The 24,982-nt window shown below is 46.1% G+C and overlaps 1 protein-coding gene across 9 annotated transcripts in view; it reads left to right on the top strand.

The window, feature by feature from the left end:
• Nucleotides 1–531: 531 nt before the first annotated feature.
• TRAF3 (TNF receptor associated factor 3) overlaps nt 532–24,982 on the top strand; it is a 111,469-nt gene continuing 87,018 nt past the window's right edge. For 3 of the 9 annotated variants that reach the window (XM_088024439.1, XM_088024438.1, XM_088024434.1), the window contains exon 1: nt 1,362–1,446. The gene's annotated coding sequence lies outside the window, so the exon portion shown is untranslated. Of the gene's footprint in view, nt 609–1,361; nt 1,447–1,723; nt 1,773–10,379; nt 10,403–24,395; nt 24,677–24,982 lie in introns of those variants that run through there. The other 6 variants (XM_088024437.1, XM_028099910.2, XM_088024436.1 and 3 more) reach the window with 6 other exon arrangements.

The following is a 24,982-nucleotide window of genomic DNA, read 5'->3' as shown; positions in this document are numbered from 1 at the left end:
CCTCAGCTCTGGTCAGGGATCTTCAGAAGCCTTCTCGAAAAGCCCTGTTGCCCCAGTGTTGACTTGTCAACATGGGTAGAGTTGGCCTGGAGCCTCCCCGAGAGAGAGGCCCCGCCAGGCGGGGTGCAGAGGTCTTAGAGGGCCAGGGCTACCGCTGATGACTTGGGGGGCAGCGGGGCCATGGCCTCCGGAGAAGCGGGCGCAGAGGCCCGAGCTTGACGCAGGAGAGCAGTGCGCGGGCAGCGGAATCCCGTCCACTCGGGGCGCCTGGGCCAGTGGCGAAGTCGGGGCACTTGTGGCACACTGGCCACCCTGTCACACTTGACTGAGCGCGGCTTCCTGGGTGTGGGAGGAGCCCAGCGAGGAAGGAAAGGAAACTCCAACCAAACAAATGCTCCTACGGCGCCCCTCTCAATAAAAGAGAGCAGAGGCCCAGATGGCTTGAGTCACCTCTGGCCCCACCCACCTGCGCGCGCGCGCGCGTGTGTGTGTGAGGAACGTGTGTGTGAGCGCGCGTGTGTGCTGTGTGCACGGCTGTGCGGGAGCGTGTGTCGGCCGGTATGTGAAGGAGTGTGTAGTGCGAGGGATGTGAGCGTGTCTGTGCCCAGGTGAGTGTGAGCGTGTCTGAATGGCACCGTGTTTAGGAATGCGTGTCTGTGAGCCTGTGTCGGCAAGTGTGCGGGTGTGTGGGGTGATGGTGAGCGTGTGTCTGGGGGTGCAGTCTGTGGGAGTGAGCGTGGCCGCGCGGGTGAACCGGGTGACGCCATCGCTCCCGGCCGCCACGGAACCTGCACCTTTGGGGCCCACACGCCGCTGCGTGGCTGTTTTTTTGTTTTGTTTTGTTTTTTTTACCCGGAAAGGGGGGGACGGCGGGAGCGCGCGGCGGCCCGGGGGGCGGGGGCCGCGCAGAGCGAGGGGGCGGGCGGCGCGGCGGCGGGCGCGGGGGGCGTCGGGGGCCGCCCGGGCTCGCGCCGCGGCGCCGTTGCTAAGGCCGGCGGGCGGGCGCGGGGCGGGCGCGGGGCGGGCGGGCCTTAGCAACGGGCGGCGGGCGCGCGCGCTGGGGGGAGCGGGGCCGCGCGGGCCGCGGGCGCGTGGGGCCGGCCGCGCTCGCCGGCTCCTGCGCTCCCACGCGCGCGCGGGCGGCGGGGGCGGGGCGGGCGCGCGCCGGGGCGCGCTCCGGCGGCCGGCGGGGATTTCCAGCGCGCGAGAGGAAGTGCTGTGAGAGGGTGCGTGAGGGCGCGAGGGAGCGCGGCGCGGCGCGGCCGCCGCGTGCGCGAGCCGGGGTTGCAGCCCAGCCGGGACTTTCCAGCCGGCGGCGGCGGCGGCGGCGGCCGCCGGCCCTTCCCCGCCCCCCGACATGGGGCTGCCCGGGGAGCAGGACGCTGCGGACCGCGGCGGAGGACGCGCCCGGCGCCCCTGAGCCGGCCGAGCGGGGCGGACCGCGGGGTAAGGGGCCGCGGCGTTGGCGGGCGGCGTTGGCGGGCGGCTCCATCCCCGGCGGCTCCTTCCCGCGCCCGCGGCGGCGGCGGCGGCGGCGGCGGCGGCGGCGGCGGCGGCGGCCCGGGGCCGGAGCGGGGCCGGGGCGGAGCAGGCCCGGCGCCCGGCGGCGAGTGCCCGGTGCGGCGCCGCCTCGCCCCCGCCCCCGCCCGGGCCCGCCCGCCCCCCGAGCGCCTCAACTTCGGAAAACTTTGTCCTCGAGGCCGGGCCCGGGGCCCGCGGGCCGGGGTGCCCGCAGCTTTTCAGGAAACGGGGTGCCGAGGCCTCTTGAAAGCGTGAGTCCCGCGGGGTGGGGAGAGCCGGCATCTTCTGCGGGGCGCTGTGTTTTCGCGGTGGGAGGGACGCTCTGGCTCGGGGGTCTGCGCCCGCAGACGTGCTCGCCCTGGGCTGGCGGCGGGTGGGATTTTTTTGAGCCGTTATTTAAAAGTTTATACTGAGTCATTCCTCTGCAGATGGACCTCTGACTGATTCATAAGCGGGGAGCTGCAGTGGCCTCGAAGGCAGGCGGGTACTGGGCTCCAGTTTTGGGCAAAATGCACCCATTCTACCTTTGATTAATAGTAAAGGTCAGGCTGGGCTCCCAGAGGTGCAAAAAATGAAAATGATCCGTGCCACAGTATTTAAAATTTCATCTTGACGCGCCAGGCTATGGCTCACGTACGTTTTGCCACGTTTTCACATTGTCACCCCATTTGGGGACATCTATTTAATATTTGGACCTGTAGAGAGGATTCTGCGTGGAACATTCTTTACCCTTAATCTGAAAAGATAGCAACAAAATGGAAATGGATGAACTGTCGTGGACGTGCTTTGAAATTTAAGAACCCTTCAGCTAATGGGCCGTTGAAGGAAACAGTTTTATTTCACGTTTTTCCTACTAAGCTCTGAATCAGATTTCGGGCGGAGATACGGTGTGTGTGCGTGTGCGTGCGTGTGCGCGCGCGCGTGTTCATTTATTTTTGTGGAGTCATAAAGGCTGTACCGAGTAGCGTTACCTTACTGCTTCTTAATTTACATTCACAGCATACAACTGAGGAGGAGCCATAATTTGTTGTTGTTTTTTTTTCCTGGCATTTGCCGTGAATACACACTGGTGAAGCTTTTGGAAACGTATTCTGTAATCTTCTATATTCCCTATAAAATTCTTATTTAAAGAAACGAGCAGGCGGACCATCAGTTGGTGCTAAAAAATCTTCGCGTGTCTTTCCCATCTTTGAAAATGGCCTGTTAAAAAGACTGCATCATGTGTAGGATGTTTGGCAAAATAGTGCCCAGCCATTCTATTTTCAAGTGAAAGGGGATATTTGCCTTTTTACCCTGTTGTGACTGTATAGATATATATTTAGAATTAGTGTAAAGATGAAAAATTCGTCGGCCAAGCAAAATAAGCCGTACTGGTATGGAAACTGGAAAATATATAAGATTGGAAATCCTTGTGAGTAGATGCTCGTGGCAGACACCCTGACAGACCTGGGATTCCAGCATCACTAGTTAAAATCAGCCCCTGTCACGCATGAGGTTTAAGACGTTGAGGTGTCTCAGCCAGACGCCATCTGTTCCAGCTGTCACAGTGCAGAAGCCAGGAAAGCAGAGAGAACTGGCAGGGAGAAGTCCAGCATTTTTTTTTTTTTTTTTTTTAAGACATTCATGTGAATTTTTCTGTGAGGGGAAAGAAGACCAATTATTTTCCTTGGAGTCTATTCATGCATTTTGGAATTAATAAGATGGCCTCACTTAATGAGACGGGTGTAAACACATTCCGCTGGAAACAGGCAATAGCAGTGGTCAGTTGTTTCTCTTAATACCGTCAAAATATTCCTGCTCTTGTTCATGCCTTGAAGAAGGTCCTTCATTTAACTGAAACACCTGGGCTGCTTCTTGGTGTTTTCCCCTGTGCTTGGGATTTTGATTCTATAAACACCCCGGCTAGAATCCCTTTATTTTTTAACTGTGCAAAGCTGAGAAAGGCCTTCCTGGGGTATTGTCAGGATAGATATGCTAATAAACTGAGGAGGAGAATGATTTATCACTCCCTTAAAGTCCTTCTGTGTGATGTTAAAGCTGTACTTCAAGAAAGATAAAACTGTCACCGTGGTGTTGCAAGTCCGGGCTGGCTCAAGCAAACAAAGGAAATTGCGTTAAATTTGCCCATCTCTATTTTCTCATCTTCTTATAGCAGGACTCTCCAAACAGCAAGTGATCTGAACTATCAAGTATTATGCAATAGCTGAGTTTCCTTGCCATGGTCAATTTAAGAACTGTTAACTTGGTGGAGGAGACATCTTATGACCAAGGCCCCCTGTGTTGATTCCATAGAGTCAAGACCCCTTGTGTGCTTTTTTTCAAGTGCTGGTAGAGGAAGAAATATTATTTTTTTGGTGGGGTGGCGGGGGAGAGTCATAGTATTGACTTCACATACTGACAGAAACTGGGAAGGGAGTTACTGAGGGAGAAAGAAGGAAGTGAAGCCATTGGATCTGGAAGGTGACCAGAGAGAGGCAGTCGAGGCCTAACTGTGGAGGTGATGCTTAGGCTTGTTCTGAGCGGGAGGAGTAGAGCTGGAGGGAGAGGCCAGATTCCTGTGGGCAGGAGGGCAGTAGAGAGGTGAATGGGGGAAGGTGCCACTTGCATCATAGCTAGAGGCTTTGGGTCCCCAAAGGAGCCAGTGGACATAGAAGAAAATGTAATTTTAAACAGAAAGGAAAAATGTAAGAAAACTACGTGTGCCTGAGTAGTATCTATGATTCACAATTAACTAAAAAATACAAAACGGCTTCTTTCTCATTTTGAAGAGGCTTTATTGACTGTCTGTGTTCTGTACAACACTATGTTAGAGGAGTGGGGGGTGGGGAACTGACCAACCTAGGAAGGAGGGGTGAGGTTTTTATCATTAAGCAGTAAAATTTCTTGTGGCGAAAATTTTTTGTCTCATTGTGCAGACACCTTGGGCTGAGGCTGGCAGGTAGTAAGATGTCATAAATGTAGGTGACTGTCGGTTTCTGACAACTCCAAAAATCAGGTGGGAATCTCTTGCTGAATTGTGTTCCTCAGGATAAGTGGATCATTAACTGGGAGTTGGGAATCTTTTTCTCATCTAACAATGTTCAATTAATGTGCCTTGAGTTCCCATAATGTTCTTGTTACAGAGCTGGGATGTGTGTGATACAGCACCTGCCTTTAAGGCCAAGGTCTGCAGAAGTCCGCCCCTGTGCACCAGGACGGGAGATACCTGAAACCATGGGTATCGGACCAAGACAGTACCAGGACTGAAGCTTGTGGCAGGAAGAGTGAGGAAAAGTGGAAATTTACCACCCTGCCCTCAAGGAACTGGTGCTCAGCTGGAGAGGGAAGCCCCACCAGGAAGAAACTAAGTAGGCATAAAATGTAGGCTAAAGTGAGTTAGTGGATTGTGCGGAAGACTGGAAGCATGGTGAGAATTCAGGAAAGGGGAAGCTTTTGGCTGGCTGGGGGTAGTCAGGGAAGGCGTCTGGGAGGCGGGTGTTGAGCCCCAGCATTAGGGAGGCCATTGGGCCTCTTGCAGGACCCTTTGAATGGCAGGAAGAGGATTTCTTTCCACCCCCCGTGTTTTGGTAAGATGAGATCTGACAGTTTGCTCTCCTGTCACTTCTTGCCAGTTAGACACAGTGCTGGTGATGCTGCTGGTCAGTGGATTTCCAGTTGCAATGTTTCCTGTGCTGTCCTCTAGCTCTTAACCAGGAGCTCAAGTGGGTCAGGCAGTGTGCCGCTGCGAAGGGCCCGGCCTGCACTGGGGAGCAGAGCAGTAGCTCGGCCGTGTCTACTGTTTTTGTTGTAGGTCGAGTCTCAAAAGGCGGTGGGGGGGGGGAGGGGTGTAAGTGTTAATAAAAAGCACCTGTTCCTCAGGAACTTGCCCCCCCCACCCCTGTCAACCTACTGCCCTGTCATCTGTGCTGAAGTGACCTAAATCTCTTTAATTCTCAAGAAATAAAAAAGTCAGGTCCTATAATTTCATTTCATGATTTACGTTTTTCTAGAGAGCTTGTTCTGTGCTGATTTTAACTATGTTATTTTTTTAATGGAGGTGATTGGGTAACTTTTTATGAGGTCATTCTGCCAAGAAAGATACCAGGCCTGCTGTTCTGATACTCTGATTTCCTTTCCAATTTAAACACTGACTCTATGGCAAAACCCAAAAGCCTGGGCGCCTGGGTGGCTCAGATGGTTAAGCGTCTGCCTTCAGCTCGGGTCGTGATCCCAGAGTCCTGGGATCGGGTCCCGCATCGGGCTCCCTGCTCCTTGGGAGCCTGCTTCTCCCTTGCCTCTCTCTGTCTCTCTCTATCTCTCATGAATAAATAAATAAAATCTTTAAAAAAAAAAAAACCCAAAAGCCTGTTTATTGGAAATTTGGTTCCTTAAGTGGAGTGAAAAGCTAAATTGATTAACCAAGTAGGATAATAAAATCTTTAGGACAATGGTAGTATCAGAGTGGTAAAACCTGAGTCTCCAGGAGTCATGATAATTATAGTGAAGGTTTTCAGAGACTGGCTTTGTACTGTGGAAGGTTAATGCCCAGTAGGAGGCCTGCATACACTGGAGGTGATGAGGAACCCATTAGGCCCCTCCTGTCAGTGTTTGTGTCCAGAACTGCAAGTTTGGGAGAGAGGAGAAACGCGCCAGATGCCCACACAGTAATTCCGTGTGGTTTGGCTGATAACGTCTGCAGTCTGGTGTGCCTCATAGCTGCCTGTCAGGCTTAGCTCCCTGGTTTGTTGCGTTAAGAGGCTTGTATAATGGGAGACTTCATTTGACATTGTAACTTCCCTGGGTGCTTTTAATGACTTAGAAAGGAAGAACAGGAAAAACTACTTGTCTTTCCCTGCTCAGTAATGCCCTGAAGTCACAGCTTTATTCTAGAAATTAAATTCTATCCTTTTTGGATTAATACAGCCTGATGTTTTGAGATGTTATTATAGGGCAAATTAAATGTTCTGATTTCGGATGGCTTTTGTGTGTGAGAAAGGGCATGGCATGGCTTTAGTATGTCTCAAGCCCTTAATGGGAGTCTAGGCCTGTTAAGTTTTAGCTTTAATTTTTTCTTAAAATTTATTTTTTATTTTTTAAGTAATCTCTGCACCCAACATGGGGCTTGAACTCACGACCCTGAGATCAAGAGTCTCATGTTCTATGATTGAGCCAGCCGGGCGTCCTTTATCTTAAATTTTAATACAGATTTTATATCGTACTCAATAATATGTCTGATTTTTTAAAAATATAAACACACTTTGTCTCCCAAATTTTTGAGTATAGTTAATTCTCCAAAAGATGCATTTCGTTTGTCCTTGGCTCCCCGAGGATCCCCGAGGGCTTCCCTGGCATCCTACCATGGGTCCCTGGAGCTGTCCATTCCCCAGCTTGAGAAGGGGAGGATCTAAATGCCAGTCCTGCCCTCTGTCCTTGGGCAGGCTCTTGGTTCTCTCTGAATAGGTTTCCCCATCTTTAAAATGGGGTAGAAAGCACCATGCACATCACATGCTTGTTATGAGTGAAATGGACAATAAAGCATGCTACTGATGTTAATTTTTTTTTTTTTTTAAGAGAGGGGGAGGGAGAGAGAGACAGAATCTTGAGCAGGCTCCACGAGCAATGCCGAGCCTTATGCAGAGCTTGATCTCACCACCCTGGATCATGAACTGAGGTGAAATCAAGAGTCAGTGGAATGAGCCACCCAGGTGCCCCTGAGGTTAATTTTCATACAATAACTGCTAATATAATAGCTAATCAAGTTGTAGAATAAGAATGTTAAGATCTTAAAATAGGAACATAATATGTCTTTGCCTATGGTAAGGACTGTGGAGACTTTCTAGTTGAATTCCCTCTTTTTATATGGGAGGCTTGGAGTGTTTGGGTTAGTAACTGTCCCAAGTCAGGTAATGGCAAAGCATGGGCTGTTCACCCAGACTAGAGTTTTTTCTTTACATTCTTCACTTGTCAAGATTTGCCCCAGAGAACCTGCTTGGCCTCTGTTCCAACTTAGGAGAATTGACAGTTATTTGATCAGCATGCATTTGAGAGCTTAGTCGGGAGCTATGCCAGATGTCAAAGCTAAATAGTCAAGTAAGAAGCTGTATGATGGCCATCCTCAAGGAGCTTCTGTAAGGTGATGAGCCAGAAGAGCCTGTGGATTATGGCACAGTGTGGTAGGTGCTGTGAGCTGCTGAGGGAGCGTGGGGTGCCGTGTAATTTGGACTGGGGGGTTAGGAGGTGTTTTCCAGGGAGAACAAGCATGAGCAAGCTTGCAGAAGAGGAAAAGCATTTGCTGGCAGAGTTGCATGTCAGAGGGCCCATGAGTCTGAAGCTGTTCCCCACGGCTGTGTTTCAGGGAGAGGGCTCAGGAACTGGGAACTGGCTGCCTTTGGGGGCGCCTCTGTGCCAGCCTAACTTTTGAAGTTAAGAATCATTCCCATTTTACAGATGAGAATAATGAAGAGCAATAGACTCTATAGAGTTTATGTTTTCATTACTGTGCTGTGTGGTCAGTTTAAGCTGAATTATAATCCAGTTTTGGATTTTGTTCGCATTCTAGACTTTTTAGTTTTGCTTTCAGATTCTAGTGTTTTAGTTTTGTTGCTATGTAGTGCTTTTTAAAGAAATTGTGTGTTTTTCCAGCATATGTTTTTTGTATGCAGCCTTTCCTTTCCTTTAACATCTGCTTTGCCTATATCAACTTATTTTTCTAGCCGGTATTCCTTCCATTCCTTCTTTCTGTTTTGAGTTATTTTCTTATAGCAGCAACATTGCATTCAATATCCTTTAACAAATTCAGTTAAGACGTTCTTTACCCTTGTGGTTCAGATGTTGCTTACATCTTGCTGAGTAGCAGTCCCAAACCTGACTTACTAATGTGTTTTCTTTCCCCTTTCCCTCTCTTAATTTACATTTAAACTGGTAGTCTAGTAATAATGATAGTATTTAGTCATTATATCTTTATAGAGGTTTACAAACATTAGCTTATTAGTGGTGAACAAGTCCCCGAGGCCTGGTCACTCTGTAGAGAGCATAATGGTTGCAGCCCAGCGCAGTCAAATTTCTACCCATTCATCTGGAATGTAATTATAACTACAGATTACTTATGGGAGTATAAGTTAAAGGCAAGGAAGCCTTCTCCAGATTTAGCAAGGAAATGATGTTGTTGACTATTTTGGAGAAGATTTTATGTGGCTCTTCTGCTAGAACTGCTGGACAGTTTTGAACACAGAACCAGGAGGGGTCAGTGATGGCTGGATTGAGGTGAGGAGGCTTGTTGCATAGGCATCGGTAGCTCCAGGAAGGGTTGTGAATGCTGGCACACAGCTGGACACCGAGGCCACAAGGTCATGTTCCTGGCGTGGTAGAGGGTAGATTCCTTAGTTCTTAACACGAGTTGGACTTTTTGGGTGCATGCCACGGCATTGGATAGCAAAGACCTCATGTTTATGGAGCCTGCTCTGCCTTCTTCAGATTGAGGAATGTTCTGGTGCATCTTGGATGGGTCTCTAGTGTTGAGATGACAAGCTTCTCAAGGACAGGGTCACTTCATCCTATTTTCAGTCTAGCCTAAGATGTGCTCTGTAAAAATGAGACGAATTTTTGTATGGAAGGAGTATGGGTTTGAAATCAGACCCGATTTGAATTCTGGTCCTTCCTTTAGCTAACTATGGTGGTAAGTTACCCTTTCTGAACCTCAATTTTCTCGTCGATGAAAAGGTAGTTGTGAGGAATAAAAGTGAGAATATGAGTGAATGTGAGAACCTATCATATCATAAGTGGTAATTCCTCTCCCTCTTCCCTTTCCTGAGTGATTTCCTAAAGGGAAAACATGTCTTGCTAGCAAGGTGAATGACAGGCTCTCTTGAGAGTATGGCTTGGCCCTGAAAGCTACAGAGTAAGTGTAGAAACAGCATATTATTGGACTATAAAGAAATTATTCATAATGAAGAGTAAAATGATTTTTAGAAAAGGAATTTTTGCATGTGATGACTTTTGATAAAATTTATATTTAATTTTAGTACATTATTTCTTTTATTATTTAGTAGAATAACATTCTTCAATTCATTCGAGTCTCTGTTCAAATGTCACTTCTTCCAGGAGGTCTTCCCTGAACACCCTAATTAAAATACTCCATGCTGTAACTATAGACTCTTACCTTGCTTTTTAAATTCGTAGCAGAAAATTTTTGTTCATCATCTTAATCCATATAGTGGAGAAGTGCCTGGCGTGTGGTAGGTACTCAAGTATTTGTATGGATGAATCAATATACTATAGTCTAACCACATTTTCTTTTATTGAGGCAAAATTCACATAACATGCAATTACCATTTTAAGTGTGCAGTTCAGTAGTACTTAGCATATTCACAGTGTTGTGCAACCACCAGCTTTGTCTAGTTTCAAAACTTTTTCATCACCCCATTACATAATCTTATACCCATTAAGTAATCATTCCCCATTCTCTCTTCCTCCCAACCCCTGGTTACCTCTAATCTGCTTTCTGTCTCTATGGATTTGCCTTCTCAGGACAGTTCATATAAAAGGGATCATACAATGTGTGACCTTTTATGTCTAGCTTCTTTCACTTAGTGTAATGTTTTTGAGGTACAGCTAAATTGTAGCATGTATAAGTATTTTGTTCTTTTTTATGGCTGAATAATATTCCATTGTGTGTGTGTATACCACAAATTATCCATTCATCCAGTGATGAATGTTTGGATTGTTTTCCCCTTTTGGCTATTATGAATAACGTGTACAAGTTTCTGTGTAGACATGTGTTTTCATTTCTCTTGCGTGAAGTACCTAGGAAATGGAATTGCTGGGTCATACAATAATTCTGTGTTTAACTTATTTCCACAGGCAATGTACTAGGTTCCAGTTTCTGGTACATCTTCGCCAACATGTATGTATGTATGTACGTAAGCTATTCTTGTGGATGTAGAGTGGTATTTTCATTATAATTTTGTATTTCCTTAATGGCAAGTGATATTGAACATCTTTTAATTGTATGTCTTTTTTGGAATGATGTCCCTTCAAACCCTCTGCCCATGTTTTAGTTGGGTTGTTAACCTTTTTGTTGTTGGGTTGTAAGAGTTCTTTATATATTTTAAATATTAAACCCTAATTAAGTATGTGGTTGACAAATATTTTCTTCCATTCTGTAGGTATTTTTTTCACATGCTTAATAAATGCCCTTTGATGCACAGAAGTTCTTAATTCTGATAAGGTCCAATTTATTTTTTTTCTTTTTGTTGCTTGTGCTTTTGGTATCAAATCTGAGAATCTGTTGCCAAATCTGAGGTCATGAAGATTTATCTCTATATTTTACAGTTTTAGCTCTTACATTTAGGTCTTTGATCCATTTTGAGTTAATTTTTATATATGGAGTGAGCTAGGAGTCCCACTTCATTCTTTTGTATGTGGTTATACACTTGTCCCAGTACCATGTGTTGAAGGGACTATTCTTTTTCCATTGGATGGTCTTGGCACCCTGTTGGAAATCGGTTGGCCATAGATGTTTGACTTTATTTTTTGGACTCTCAGTTCTGTTCTCTTGGTCTATATGTCTGTTCTTATGCCAGTGGCACACTGTTTTAATTACTGTAGCTTTATAGAAAGTTTTGAGGTAGTAAGAGAAGTATGAGTCTTTCAACTCTATTTTTCTTTTTCAATATTGCTTTGACTACTTGGGACCTCTTGCGGCTTCATATTAATTTGAGGATCAGTTTTTCTCTTTCTGCAAAAAACGGTCAGTGGAATTTTGATCAAGATTGCTTTGAATCTGCTTTGAGGAGTTGCCATTGTTACAATCTGAGTCTTCGGATCCATGACTGTGGGGTGTCTTTCCACTTATTTACATCTTTAATTTCTTTTAGGAAGATTTTGTAGTGTCAATGTACAAATCTTTTACCTTCTTTGTTAAATTTATTCCTAGATATTTTGTTCTTTTGGATGTTTTTTACATGGAATTGTTTCCTTAATTTTCTTTCAGATTATTCATTGCTAGTGCATGAAAACACAACTGATTTTTGTGTGGTGATCATACACCCAGACTTTGCTGATTTGGTTATTACCTCTAATAGTTTTCCTTTCTTTCTTTTTTTTTTTTTAAGATTTTATTTATTTATTTGACAGAGACACAGCAAGAGAGGGAACACAAGCAGGGGGAGAGGGAGAGGGAGAAGCAGGCTTCCCGCTGAGCAGGGAGCCCAATGCGGGGCTCGATCCCAGCACCCTGGGATCATGACCTGAGCCAAAGGCAGATGCTTAACGACTGAGCCCCCCAGGTGCCCCTCTAGTAGTTTTCTGGGTTTTTTATGGGATTTTCTATATATAAAATCATGTCATATGCAAATAGGGATAGTTTATCTCTTTCTTTCCAATTTGGTTACCTTTTTTTTTTTCTTTTTCTTGCCTAATTGCTCTAGCTACCACTTCTATAGTGTTGAATAGCAGAAGTGAAAGCAGACATCCCTATCTTGTTCCTGGTCTTAGGGGAAAGTTTTCAGTCTTTCACCATTGATTATGAAGTTAGGTGTGGGCTGTTTGTTTTGTTTTGTTTTTTAATAAATGCCCTTTATCATGTTTTTTTTTTTTAAAGATTTTATTTATTGAGGCACACAGAGGCAGAGGCAGAGAGAGGAGCAGGCTCCCCAAGGAGCAGGGAGCCTGATGTGGGACTCGATCCCAGGACCCCGGGATCATGACTTGAGCCAAAGGCAGATGCTTAACCATCTGAGCCACTCAGGCGCCCCCCCTTTATCATGTTAAGGAAGTTCCCTTCAGTTCCTACTTGGCTGAGTGTTTTATCATGAAAATATGTTGAGTTTTGTCACATGCTTTCTGTGTGTCTATTGATATGATCATGTGGTTTTTTCCCCCCCTTATTCTATCAGTGTGGTGTATTTATGTTAATTGATTTTGGTATGTTGAACCACATTTGCTCTCCTGGGATAAATCTCACTTTACTGGGGTGTATCATCCTTTTAATGTCTTGTTGGATTTGATTTGATTATATTTTGTTGAGATTTTTACATCCAAGTTCATAAGGGATATGGGTTTTTATTTTTTGTGGTATCTTTGTCTGGCTTTTGTATCAGGGTACCAACTGCATTTTGATTGGACATCCTATTTCTTCAGAATTTTGAAAACTTTCCTGTCCTCAGTAGTGTGTAGAAAATTCAAGAAGGGTTTTGAAGCAGGCAGGATGATGATGATCATGCCACATACCTCCCCGCTTCCCAACACAAGGCTGCCCTTCATGGCCTATCACTGGGAAAATCCTGGCTGACATGACCACCATAACTCTGTGTCCACCAGTGGAGAAGGGAGGAGGGGACACTATTCCTTTTGCCAGGACAGGAGAGAGATGTGCTTGTCATTTTCTGAAAAAGCTACAGATTGTCCCAGATAATGGCTGCTGAGTAACAAACTGTCCTAAGCATCAGTGACCTAAAACAGCAGTAATCTATTTTTATTTTTATTTATTTGTTTATTTTTTAAGATTTTATTTATTCATTTGTCAGAGAGAGAGCACAAGTAGGGGGAGTGGCAGGCAGAGGGAGAAGCAGGCTCCCCACTGATCAAGGAGCCCAATGTGGGACTCGATCCCAGGGTCCCGGGATCACAACTCGAGCCAAAGGCAGATGCCTAACCGACTGAGCCACCCAGGTGTCCCGAGCAGTAATCTATTTTTAGATCTCATGGTCCTGTGAGTTGATCAGGCAGGGTTGAGCTGGGTGATTCTTCTGCTCTGTGTAGCATTAACCTAGGTCACATACTGGTATTTATCTGGCATCTGGTCTGGAGTCCAACATGGCTGGATGTTTGGAAGGCCTGGCTTTGTGGTTCTTCCCTTTCCATGTACTGTCAGGGCCTCTGTAGATGGCCTCTCTGCCAGGGTGGGTGGACTTCTTACCTGGCAGCCTAGGACTCCTACAGTGAGTATTCTGGGAGAGGAAGCAGAGACTGACTCATTGGTGCAGCATTATTCCTGCTATGTTCTATTGGTCGAAGAACCCGCAAGGTACTCCCAGTTTTAGGGATAGAGGGGACACATTGCCTAGCTCTTATTGAAAGGAGTGTCAAGGAATTTGTGGCCCTCTTTAACCCACTGTATGTGTCATGGTCCGGTTCTAGTGCTATCAGCAGTGTGTATTGTATACGCTTTGTAAGACAGGCTTTTGTGGGCTAAAATGGAAACCCCAACTGTTGTGTGTTACCTGTTTTCTGTGAGAAAATGCATTCTGTGTTCTCAACCAAGAATTCATGAATAAAATTTTGGAATACACCCATTCATAAAATGGTAATAAAATGTATGTTTTTTCTACTTAATCAGCAGGCATCCTTGATCATCTGTTTGTCAGGAGTTTTTCAGGTACAACTTTGGGTCTGTAGATTTTCCCTTCCTGTTAGTTCATTTATTTTTTATTTAATTCTTTTTTAATTTTGAATAGGCTTCATGCCCAGCGTGGAGCCCAAGGTGGAGCTTGATCTCATGACCCTGAGATCAAGACGAGCTGAGATCAAGAGTCTGACACTTAACTAACTGAGCCACCCAGGCGCCCCTCCTGTTAGTTCATTTTAAAAATTATTTGAAAATTCACTTTCATTTTGAAGAGTATTGTGGAATTGAAGTTTATATTTCCTTCTGTTCTTAAAAAAAAGCTTCATCGAGAAAAAATTAGTAAGCCTACATATCCTAAATTTCCTGTGTTCACCCTATCATTCTAGTAAATCCTCTAGAGACTTATTAGAATTAAGTTATGGCTGTTTATGTAGAAAAGTGTGGGATAATTTGACAGCTTGTGAAGAGGTGTGTACACATTAGTTGTAACATGGAAGTCACGTTTTCTGTAAACCCTGCTTTCTCAGCCTTTCTCAGCTGATTGTTGCAACACTATTTGAGCAAGCAAATGTGATGAGGTCATAGAGGAGTGAGAGAGTAGATTTAAATAACGAAAGAAGAAATCTGCATCTGTATGGGGACTGCTGAGGGTGGAGAGGGGAAGGGCTGTGTCTGTGCTCCCTGTGGGCCCTTTGCTTGCAGCTGCACAGAGAGCCCCGCCAGATAGAGCACTGCCTTTACAGCATCACTGGCTAGGAGGCCAGCCGTGTGAGCTGCCCGGTCCTGTTTCCCAAGCATACTGTGCCTTTGTTCCCAAATACCCGTCACTCCTGGGCATCTAACCACCTGTTCAAAGTCGGCATGAATGAAGAGAAACAACCTCTTTAATTGGGTGATACACCAGAGTGCCTGACTCGTGCATGAAATTTCAGGGAGCCCTGGGAGTTGCTGAATCCTCTTCTGTCATGCCTGAGGTCAAGAGTCTGTGGTCTAGACGGTCTGAGGACTTTTACAGCAGTGACGTTTCATGCGCACACATGCCCATTTCTCATTCTGCCCTTTTATGAATTCCAAAAGTGTGCTGACCTTTGGCATATCATCAGGAGAAAATTGCTCTCTGCATGTCTTTGGGGATGCTTCTTTTGATACCACTTGCCTTTTTCACTCACCATCACCTTCAAGATTCTCTACACCATAATGTGGTGACTGTGGCCTGGAGGTGACCAGCGTCGGGGCTGAGGAAGGGTAATGAAACTGGAGGACTGGGGAGGGTGGTAACCCAGACAGGGAGGCTAGGGCCAGGAGGGCAGCGGCATGTCACACAGTTGATAATGTTGCCTGTCTGCTCTCTGCTCTGGTTCATATAAACAAGGCGTTTACTTGTGTTAAGATAAATTAAGATAGTTACCCTTGCTTTTCATTTTGTCTTAGGGTTCTTGGGAACTGCATCAGATTTTAGTCACTTTTGCTTGGAGTGGAATATATAAGGTATAGTTTAACCTGAACCAGTTGTCTGTGAGGCATCTTCATTGAGGTCCCAGTTCTGCATAAGAAAAAAGGCTCTTAAAGCTTTGACATTGTGGTTTTTTTTTTTTTAAGATTTTATTTACTTATTTGAGAGAGAGAAAGTGAGCACAGAGGGAGAGTAAGAGGGAGAAGCTGGCTCCCCACTGAGCAGAGAGCCTGACACAGGGCTCCATCCCAGAGCCCTTGGGATCATGACCTGAGTCGAAGACAGATGCTTAACCAACTGAGCCACCCAGGTGCCCCAAGCTTTGACATTCTATTCTAAGTGTAACACTACAAATGTAAAAGTTTCTAAAATATATAGAATGGTGGAAAGCATGGAAGAGTATTCGCTGGTGCTGGAGAGGTTGAGTAAAGGAGCTGGTGGCCTCCCTGCGGTGGAGGGACAAGATTTAAGTAGGAGTCAGGGCCCCACAACCTAGGCCCCACCAGTCTTTGTGACCCTGGGCAAGTTGTTTCACCTTTAAAGCCCCTGTCTGCTCTCATGGTAGATGGCTCAAGGGCCAAGATTGAGGTGCCAGCCAGGTCACTTTCCGGTTGAGGGCTATCTTCCTGGCTTGCAGATGGCCCCCTTTTAACTGTATCCTCACATGGTGGGGAGTGAGACAGGAAGCAAGCTTTCTTCTGTCGGCCCTTAATTACCTGCCAGAGGCCCATCTCCAGATACATCACAGTAGGAGTTACAGTGCCACTAGATTAATTTTGAGGGGCCATAATTCAGACCATATGTAGTATTCTGCCCTCGAGCCCCCAAATTCATGTCCTTCTCACATACAGAATACATTCATTCCATCCCAGCAGCCCCCAAATCTTAATATGACCTATGAAGTCCAAAGTCTCATCTAAATATCATCTAAATCAGATGTGGGTGAGCCTCGAGGTATGAATTCATCTTGAGGCAGAATTCTTCAACTGTGAACCTATGAAACGAGGTAAGTTAGGAGCTTCGAAAATGCAATGGTGGGGCAGGTATAGGGTAGCCATTCCCATTCTGAAAGGGAGAAATAGGAAAGAAGGAGAAACAGGAAAGAAGACAGGTCCCAACTTAGCCAGGCAAGTTCCATTAGATCTTAAGCCTTGAGAAGAACCTCTTTGGTTTGATTCCCTGCTTTGTCGACCCTTTGGGGTGGAGGTCCTGCCTCTTCTGGGTGGGGGGTTGTGGCCTCAAGTCTCTAGGCAGCTGCCATCTGGCCTGTTGAAATTTGGTGATGGCCACCCACCTTGGAAACTGAGGAGGCAGCCCTGAGGATCTCTGCATGGCCTAAAAAGCGGGGGGTGGTGCAGGTTACAGGATGAGTAAGTTAGCAAGCTAACACACAGGTCAGAATAGGACTCTTCGGTTTCTATGAGGAATTTTCCCAAACAAGCCCCTCCAGAGAACTGACATTGGGGATTTGCTGGGCTGGAGTGCATATGGGTCGTACCAGAAAGGACCCGAGACTGGGCATGGAAGATGTTGGCTAATTCAGAATTTGGGAAGCAAAATTTGAGTTCAGGTGGCATTAAGGGGCAGATTTGCATTGTGGAAGGCCTATTTTGTCTTCTTTGGATGAGTGTGTCCAGTGGAAGCTGGCAGTCATCTGTGGGGCGTGCAGGCTGCATGACCACTAGTGTCCCTTTCAGTCTTAGGATTCAGTGAGCATAATTTAAAATCCACAACTTGATTTGTGTGTGCAGTTTCTACTCCATTCATGAATTGATACCATAGTGTACATACAGCATAAGAGTTAGAACTTCTTTTTGCATAGTCTTCTACTAAATATTTGTTTCTGTCAGCTGGTAGGCAGCAGTACCTCCTAGTTTCGCACTTATGTGTGGTTGTCCTGTAGGACTTTGCCTTTAGTGTGGTATGTCTAGGATTTCAGTGGTTTCAAGGGAGGAGAAAATGCTTATGACCCGCAGAGCCTGGGATAGCTGGGGTATTCTGTCCCTGAGGAATTTAGTAACAGTTCCTGGTCAGGACTGGAAGCCTCCCAGACACCTTTGATGGAATACAGAGACTCTAGTGGAAGTCCTGACCGGGCTTGCAGGCTGCCTTCTCAAGAGTCTTACTTTATCAGTGATTTCTTTTCTCCTAATGGTTTCATGTCAGTGATTTCTTTTCTTTTCTTTTTTTTTTTAAAGATTGTATTTATTTATTTGACACGGAGAGAGAGAGAGCACAAGCAGGGGGAGCGGCAGGCAGAGGGAGAAGCAGGCTCCCCGCTGAGCAAGGAGCCCGATGCGGGGCTCGATTCCCGGACCCCGGGATCATGACCTGAGCCGAAGGCAGATGCCTAATCAACTGAGCCACCCAGGTGCCCCTCATGTCAGTGATTCTGAATCCTGTCTGCACATTAGAATTATTAGAACCACAAAAGCTGGGGGGCCCACTTCAGATGATTTCAATCAGTTAAGACCACAGAAATCAGATTTAATGGCTATCTTTGAAGAGTCCTGAGGGGATGCTGACACTGAGCCAGGCCTGAGAGCCTGTGGTTTAGTGGAAGGAGCACACTTTTTCCTCCCACAGGGGATGACCCCATCAGCAGCACCTTTCCAGGTGCCTCGGACCTGCTGGTTCCCAGTCTGAGTTTTCAGGGTTTCCTGATGGGCATGCTCACGGGTATGAAGCCCCCTTACAGGCTTTGGGGAAGAGAAGCAGGGCCAAACCCTGCCTCTTCTCCTCAGCTTGCGTCAACTTAAGCAAGTTACTTGACCTTCCTGAGCCTCAGGTCCCTGCAGTAAAATGAGGACAGTAAAGCAGGCACCCAGTTCCCCAGCTACAATTGTGAAGCCCCAGAGCCTCTGAAATGGAATGATACTGTCATATATTTGGTGCCAAAACCTGAGCTGAAGTGATGTGATGTTGTATATAATCTCTGTTCCACTTAGTATGAATATTCCTGTATTTTACTGCAGACTGTTAATTAATGTGTTTTCTTGTGGGCACTGTCCCAGACTTCCCTGGTGCCGTTATATTAAGATATACACACACAGTATTTCCTTTCTAAAACCCCAAAAATTCTAAACTCTGAAACACATCTGGCTTTGGTTTGGGTAAGAGATTGTGGAGCTGAGGAGATTCAGCCGATAGGTGGCTGTAGGGAGTGAGTATATATCAAATTTACATGTCAGTATATATATAAAACTCCTGACAGTTAACAGGCATCCAACAAATGCGGCTATTAATGCTCCTTTAATTCCTCCATTTGTGTGTTTATACTTTCCCCATCTGGTTTCTTTGATTTCCCAGTACCTTTATATTTGGCATACCAGACTTTATTCAGATAATTCAGTATTTTCCATAAATTGTAAGTAAATTGAATCTGCAGCTGGGTATCCATCATCCACTCTTTGCATGTATCTGGGCTGGATGTCATGGCAATGTGTATATGACGTGGCCCCTGCTGACCAAGAGCTTAGAAATTAGTCCTAGAAAGAGAAAATGTGGATGGTTTTTTAAAAAGAATCTATTGAGTAACTTTTCAGGCCAAGAGGCCTGGCCTCCTGGCAAGCTCTCATAGAAGAGGTGGAATTCTCGTGAACTTGAAGGACCCTTATGCTTTAGAATGATGGCTCTTAGAATGTTAGTTCTCAGCCTTTCGCCCTGTGGTGCAGCCTCGGGGTGGGGTGGGGGGTGCTAGGGGCAATGGGGTGTGGTGGCTGAGGGTGTGGACCTCTCACTGCATTGTGGCTCCGGGCAGTCTCTGACCTCTCTCAGCCTCTCTTCTGGCATCTGTGTGTGTGATGACCACTATATGTATCACAGAAACATGCACAGAAGGAACTCTTGATTTGGAGGAGGTGACCCTATGAAGTTGGCTAAAAATTCAGAGACATTTTTACTTGTGTACCTTTATAAATAGCTTCTTCCCCGTCCCCCTTTACTTATTTTTCTCTGTGGAGACTTAGAATCTGGGGTTCTCTGATACTCTTTGGTGCACAGTAGCGGACAATTATCAGCAGTCCCGAACTTCCTACTGGGAGGCCCCCTAGTGACAGAAGAATGGACATGTGACAAGTACCCCTTCGCAGGGTGGAGGGCACAGCATTCTGAAGCAGCCTGTTCTTAACACAGGGTTTTTGTGGTCTATTTTATCTGAAATTAGTATGAATTTTACATTTTGTTATATGTGTTTAATGTTACAAACCTCTAAAAATCTTTCTGCGTATCAAAACTGACCTTCGGGCCGAGATAATGTGCCCCTGCAAGCCGCTGCACTCTGAGAAGCACGAGAAGAGATTTTGACCTTCTGTGGGCAGAGCAGAATCTGTATCGAGACTGACACATCTTGAATCCCTTAATTACTTGACCTCAGGACTTTTTTTTGACCCGTAAGGGTGTATTTGCACCACATGTACATTTGGTGCATTTTGGTTTAGATAATTTAGGTAATTGGCAACTAGTTTTGATCTTATTATCAAAAATTTTTATCTGGATTTCATCATCATCGGTCCCATCGATGGAAGCTGAGATTCACTGGATGCTTGCTCTGGGTGCGAATGCTCTGGGACAGGGAGGGAAAAGTCACGACCTCAGAAACTCTGTGGTAAACTGATGTGGGAATCTGATACTACAAATGTCTTAAGTGATTTCAAGCGTGCAAGACTTACTAACTTGTTTGTAGAAGAGCAGTGTGCATAAAAACAATGGTAGGTAGAAGAGAATGCCCAAGTAATTGACTGTTAACTAACTGGCTCTTAGTCCCGGAATTCTGTGGAGCTGGAAGCCAGCGCCTTTGAACAGGGATGGGATTCGGCCCTCACAGCAGACCGGCCCGCCTCGGGGACGTTTCAGGGCCTGCAGCCGTAACTGCACTGCCCGAGGTTTCTGTTGACCTCTCCCAGGGCTGATGAGCAGGGAGGGCTGAGGAGGTGGTACAAGGGAGCTGCCTGCATTCAGCCACCTCCGTGATTATCCCCAGTCTTACACATGTAAGAACAACTCTACAAGGCTGTGTTTTCCTGTGTGTCTGAAAGGGCTTTGGTCACTACAGGCATTTTACTTGCAGGATCTTCGTCCTGTAGAGGTGGAGAGGCTTGGTAGTGAGTTCCCTCACCCGGAGTGTGAGGCAGCCCTTCCAACGATTCTCACATTTAGACTTAGACTCTCTCCAAAGGAAATGTTAGCATTTCTTGATGTTATGGTTCAAAACCCTACCAGGATGGTTTGTGTGTGTGTGTGTGTGTGTGTGTGTGTGTGTGTGTGTGTGTGTGTGTGTGCGCGCGCGCGCGCGCCAGTACCTGTTTTGCTTTCGGTTTCACTAGAGGATATGATTTGGACCAGTTGTTTTTAAGTGAGCATTTCAAACTTAGAATTTTGATCCCTGTCTCCTTGGTTGTGTTAATAATAGGAAAAGACCACTTGGTCTCTAGATAATTGTTCTTGGGGGGGGGGGCAATTTTGTTCTCCCAAGGGACATTTGGCAATGTCTAGAAACTTGCTTGGGGAGGGGGGTGGAGAGGGGGTAATGCTGCTGGTATCTAGTGAATACAGGCCCGGGAGGCTGTAAATGTCCTGCAATGCTCAGGACATCCCCCCATGACAAAGAATTATCTGGCCCAATATGGCAATAGTGCTGAGGTTGAGAAACCTGGTGTAGATGGTCAAAGATGTTCTTGATTTCCAGATGTATGAATATTAAGATTTAATATTTTTGCAAGGAGAGGTGCTTTCTACAAAAATTCAATCTTTAGTCATTACATGAGATCTTAAGGAGTCAAATCCTTTTAACATAGTGAGGTTCTACTAGGAGTATGTATTAAAGTCAGCAGAGGGAACTGGGAGGTCAGAGTGCCTTCAACAGAAGCCCAGATGTCCATCAGTCCGTTTGGATAAACTCCCTGAGATACCATAATTTACACTGAAACTTTGGTTAGCAGGATGGGAATTTTTGAGAAGGTACCATTAGAAAAATAAAAGAATTTTCCAGCTGTGGTTCCCAAGTTCCCCAGACTTGTTTTTAACCCATAACTCTCTTTAAGCTCTAGCCCCATGTATTTATTTAAAAGCAATCGAAGGGGGCGCCTGGGTGGCTCAGTTGGTTAAGCGTCTGCCTTCGGCTCAGGTCATGATCCCGGGGTCCTGGGATCGAGCCCCGCATCGGGCTCCCTGCTCCGCGGGAAGCCTGCTTCTCCCTCTCCCACTCCCCCTGCTTGTGTTCCCTCTCTCGCTGTGTCTCTCTGTCAAATAAATAAAATCTTTAAATAAATAAACAAAAGCAATTCATGGAGTCCTCAATGTGTGCCAGATACCATGCTAAGTGCCAGGGACACAGCAAGAAACAGTGTAGGCAGTGTCCCATTATCATGAGGCCTGTGTGGTACAGCAGGGCTTGAGGACAGAGACGGAAGTCCAGATGCTAGTTCCAGAATAGAGCAGGGTTGGTGGGAAGGGGGTGAGTTAAGAGTGAGCCACTTGAAGTAGCTGGTCTTGGAGGGGCTTGCCGATGAGAGCCTTGCAGGAGAGGGCGTTTTGAGCCCCGAGTAGGCGCGGTCGGACACAACTGAGGTACTTGTTTTCCCTTAGATGTCACCTAACCTATCCCCCGTGAACTCTGAACTCTTGATCCTTGCTACCCATATCCAGCTGCTTAAGTGAGAGCGCTGGGGAGCGTTCCTCGGCCCCCTCCTTGTTTCCCCTTCTGTCTTGGCGCTCAGGCCTGTGTCCTGCCTTTTCCCCACCTCCCTGGTTCCCAGTCAGGTCCAGCCCTCTTGCCCGTGCCGGTGGGCCCTGACTGGTCTCTCCACTTGTCCCAGGTTACTCCAGGCCCTTCCCCACATAGCTTCCACCAAGGCCTTTTAGGTTGCCTCCTACCCCTCACTGTAGTGGCTTCCCACTGCACTCAGAAAATACAGCGCTAGGCCCTGTACAGCCCCTCTGGGCTCCACATGACCTGCCCTCCCTGTGGGCTTCTTCCCAAAAAGAATCTGCCTGCCCAGAGGTTGTGCCCATTCTCCTCTGGACTAGGGCCTGTCCTGCCTCTGTGCTCATCCCTCTTCCTCTGGGGTGGGGGGGAGCTGGAGCCCGTCTTCCTGCCCCTCCACTCCGGATTCCCGTTGCTCTGTTTCCTGCAGGCGGCCTCAGATGTCCATGCAGTTCTGAGTCCTTTTATGTTGGCCATCGTTAGTTGAGAAATCACTCACCTGGCTACATTTCACGTGGAGGAGGAGTGGGTGATTCACAGGGACCCACCCTCCTTCCCGCAGAGTTGGGGTTTTTGCATAGGGGATTTTTCTGTCAGTTATTTTTTCCTCACCTTTTGGAGTATTAAAATAGCGGTGGCAGTAGGGCGTGTGTGTGTGGGGGGGGCAGTGACCACACCTCCTGGGAGTTCTCTGATCCCTACGGCTGGCTTATATTCCACCCTGTTTTCACAGAGGACAGAAAGATAGCTATGTACTGATTTTGTCAGTAAGCTTTTTAAAGTAAAGCATGGTGAGTTAGTAGTAGTAGGCCTTTCTTACTACAAAACAGGAAATGGACAACCAGTGCCCCAGTCTGGCACAATTACTCCAGCATGCATACTGGTGTGCCAAGAAGTTAGGGTAGTACACCTCTCTGCCCTGCTGGTCCTTAAGACAGGCCTGAGATACAGTTTTGTTAGATACAGAAGAACACATACTCCAGGTATTTATCATTGAATAATAGTGCATTTATTTGGCTCAGTTTTTTGGATGAGCAGGATGTAGGAAGTGGGCACAAAGAATCTGTTTGGCCCTGTTCCTTATTTGCCACAGGCTGATGCTGGAGAATTCTTAAGTTTCCACATAGAAAATGAATATGAAAGAAGGCACATACCAGTCAGGAGTTAGAGGGGTTCCCGGGTGGCCTCTGAGGGAAGGAAATGCCTACGAAGTTATTAAGATGATTGGTGACAGAGAAACTTCTGAATTTGTCTAGCAGGTGGATCCCAGACATAGAGCTATTTTACAAGAAGTAATAAGCCGGAAATTCTGAAAATACATTTTCCTAAAGAGGGAAAATACATCCTCTTAACAACTGATTGAGGTTTCTAGAAAAATTTGAGTCCTAGTCTCAATTTTGATTGTTTTGAGCTTGCTGATAAGATTGGGTTTTTTAAAGCTTACATATCTCCTGGAAACTGAATCTATACCGTGTGAGGATTATTTTTAGGTTCTATAATAAAATCTTTCACGTCGTAGAATTTTAAAGACCTGTGTGGACAGGAACAGGTGTTTGAAGGGAAACCTCAGTTTGGCTTGAAAAGTTCATCTAATCGAAAATAAACCAAGGAGGTTCACCCATCTAACTCCAGACAGTCTTCATGTGTTCGGGAAGCTCATCAGAAATCTGCTTTACCAAAACCAAATTCTTAGCTACTTGTGGTAGAAAATGCTTAAGTAAGCAATTTAAAATTTAACACACTTTACTTAAAGGCAATCAGTTTAAAAGATTCATGGACAAAGCACTTTACGTGTATTAGTGTTATATATAGGTGACATAGGGGTAGAATAGCTTTTTCTTGCCCGCAGAGAGCGTGCAGTCTGAGGAGGGGCAGGCACGTGACAGTATGAGTGGTCAGATAAGGCGGAAGAGACAGAAAGTAGGATAGAGTAATAGTATTAGTAATCGCGGTAGGAGTAGAGGCAGAAGCATCGGAGAATGGGGCATCAGATCACAATGTGGGAGTACTGGTTTTTAAAGCAGAGGTTGACAAACTACAGGTCTAAGAATGTTTTTTATGTTTTTAAAGGGTTGCAAAAATAAGCAAAGAAGAAAATGTAACGGAGACCGTCTGGCCCTTTATAGAAGAAGGGTGGCTGACTCTTGGCTTAAGGGATCAGGAAGTGCTTTACAAAAACTAAAATTTGAGCTGGTATTTTATAGGATGAAAATGAGATTTTGATTTTCAGGGCAGCAAGGTTGAGGGTAGGGGTGTGGCTGTGGGAGGTCCAAAGTGAGAAAAGACATGAGGCGGGGCAAAAGTACTACAGTGGGGTGGGGAGGGCTGAGAGTGGGCTGAGTATGTGAGGACTGGGGGAGGGGAGGAAACAATCACAGCTCCTCTTTAAAAAAAAAAAAAATTATCTGAGAGAGAGCACAAGCAGGGGGAGTGGCAGAGGGACAGGGAGAAGCAGGCCCCTCATTGAGCAGGGAGCCCGATGTGCAGGCTCTATTCCAGGACTCTGGGTTCATGACCTGAGCTGAAGGCAGACGCTTAACCAACTGAGCCACCCAGGCGCCCCATCATAGCTCCTCTTCAGTAACGACAGTTCTCAAGTGAGACGTGAACCATCAAAAACTTCTGAGTAGGAGAATGTCAACGTCATAATTAGAGTTAATGGTGAGAAACTGAGGTAAGTATTCCATTTTTTCTGAGATATGCTCTCCTGATCTGTTCTTGAGAAGTGATTGTATCACTTAACAGGCCCCTGACTCTATGGTGCTTGTGCACATGGGTCCAGAAAGTTTAAGGCTAAAGATTGGTTGATGTGCTTCTCGTTTTATTTATGTTTTCGGAGCAGCAGCAAACATTTGTGAAGGATCCATGATCCTGTAAATTGAAGAACTTGAGAGAATCTCTAAAAAGGTAGAAAAATTCTTGCTTAAGTCAGTAATTGTATTTCAGCTGTTAAGTTTCTGCACAGAGAATTTAAAATCTG

The sequence above is a fragment of the Eumetopias jubatus genome, unplaced genomic scaffold, assembly GCF_037043125.1.
Source record: "Eumetopias jubatus isolate StellerSeaLion01/CBP00866 unplaced genomic scaffold, mEumJub1_p1.0 scaffold_7, whole genome shotgun sequence".
NCBI lineage: Eukaryota > Metazoa > Chordata > Mammalia > Carnivora > Otariidae > Eumetopias > Eumetopias jubatus.
This window is presented reverse-complemented; position numbering and strand designations above follow the sequence as displayed.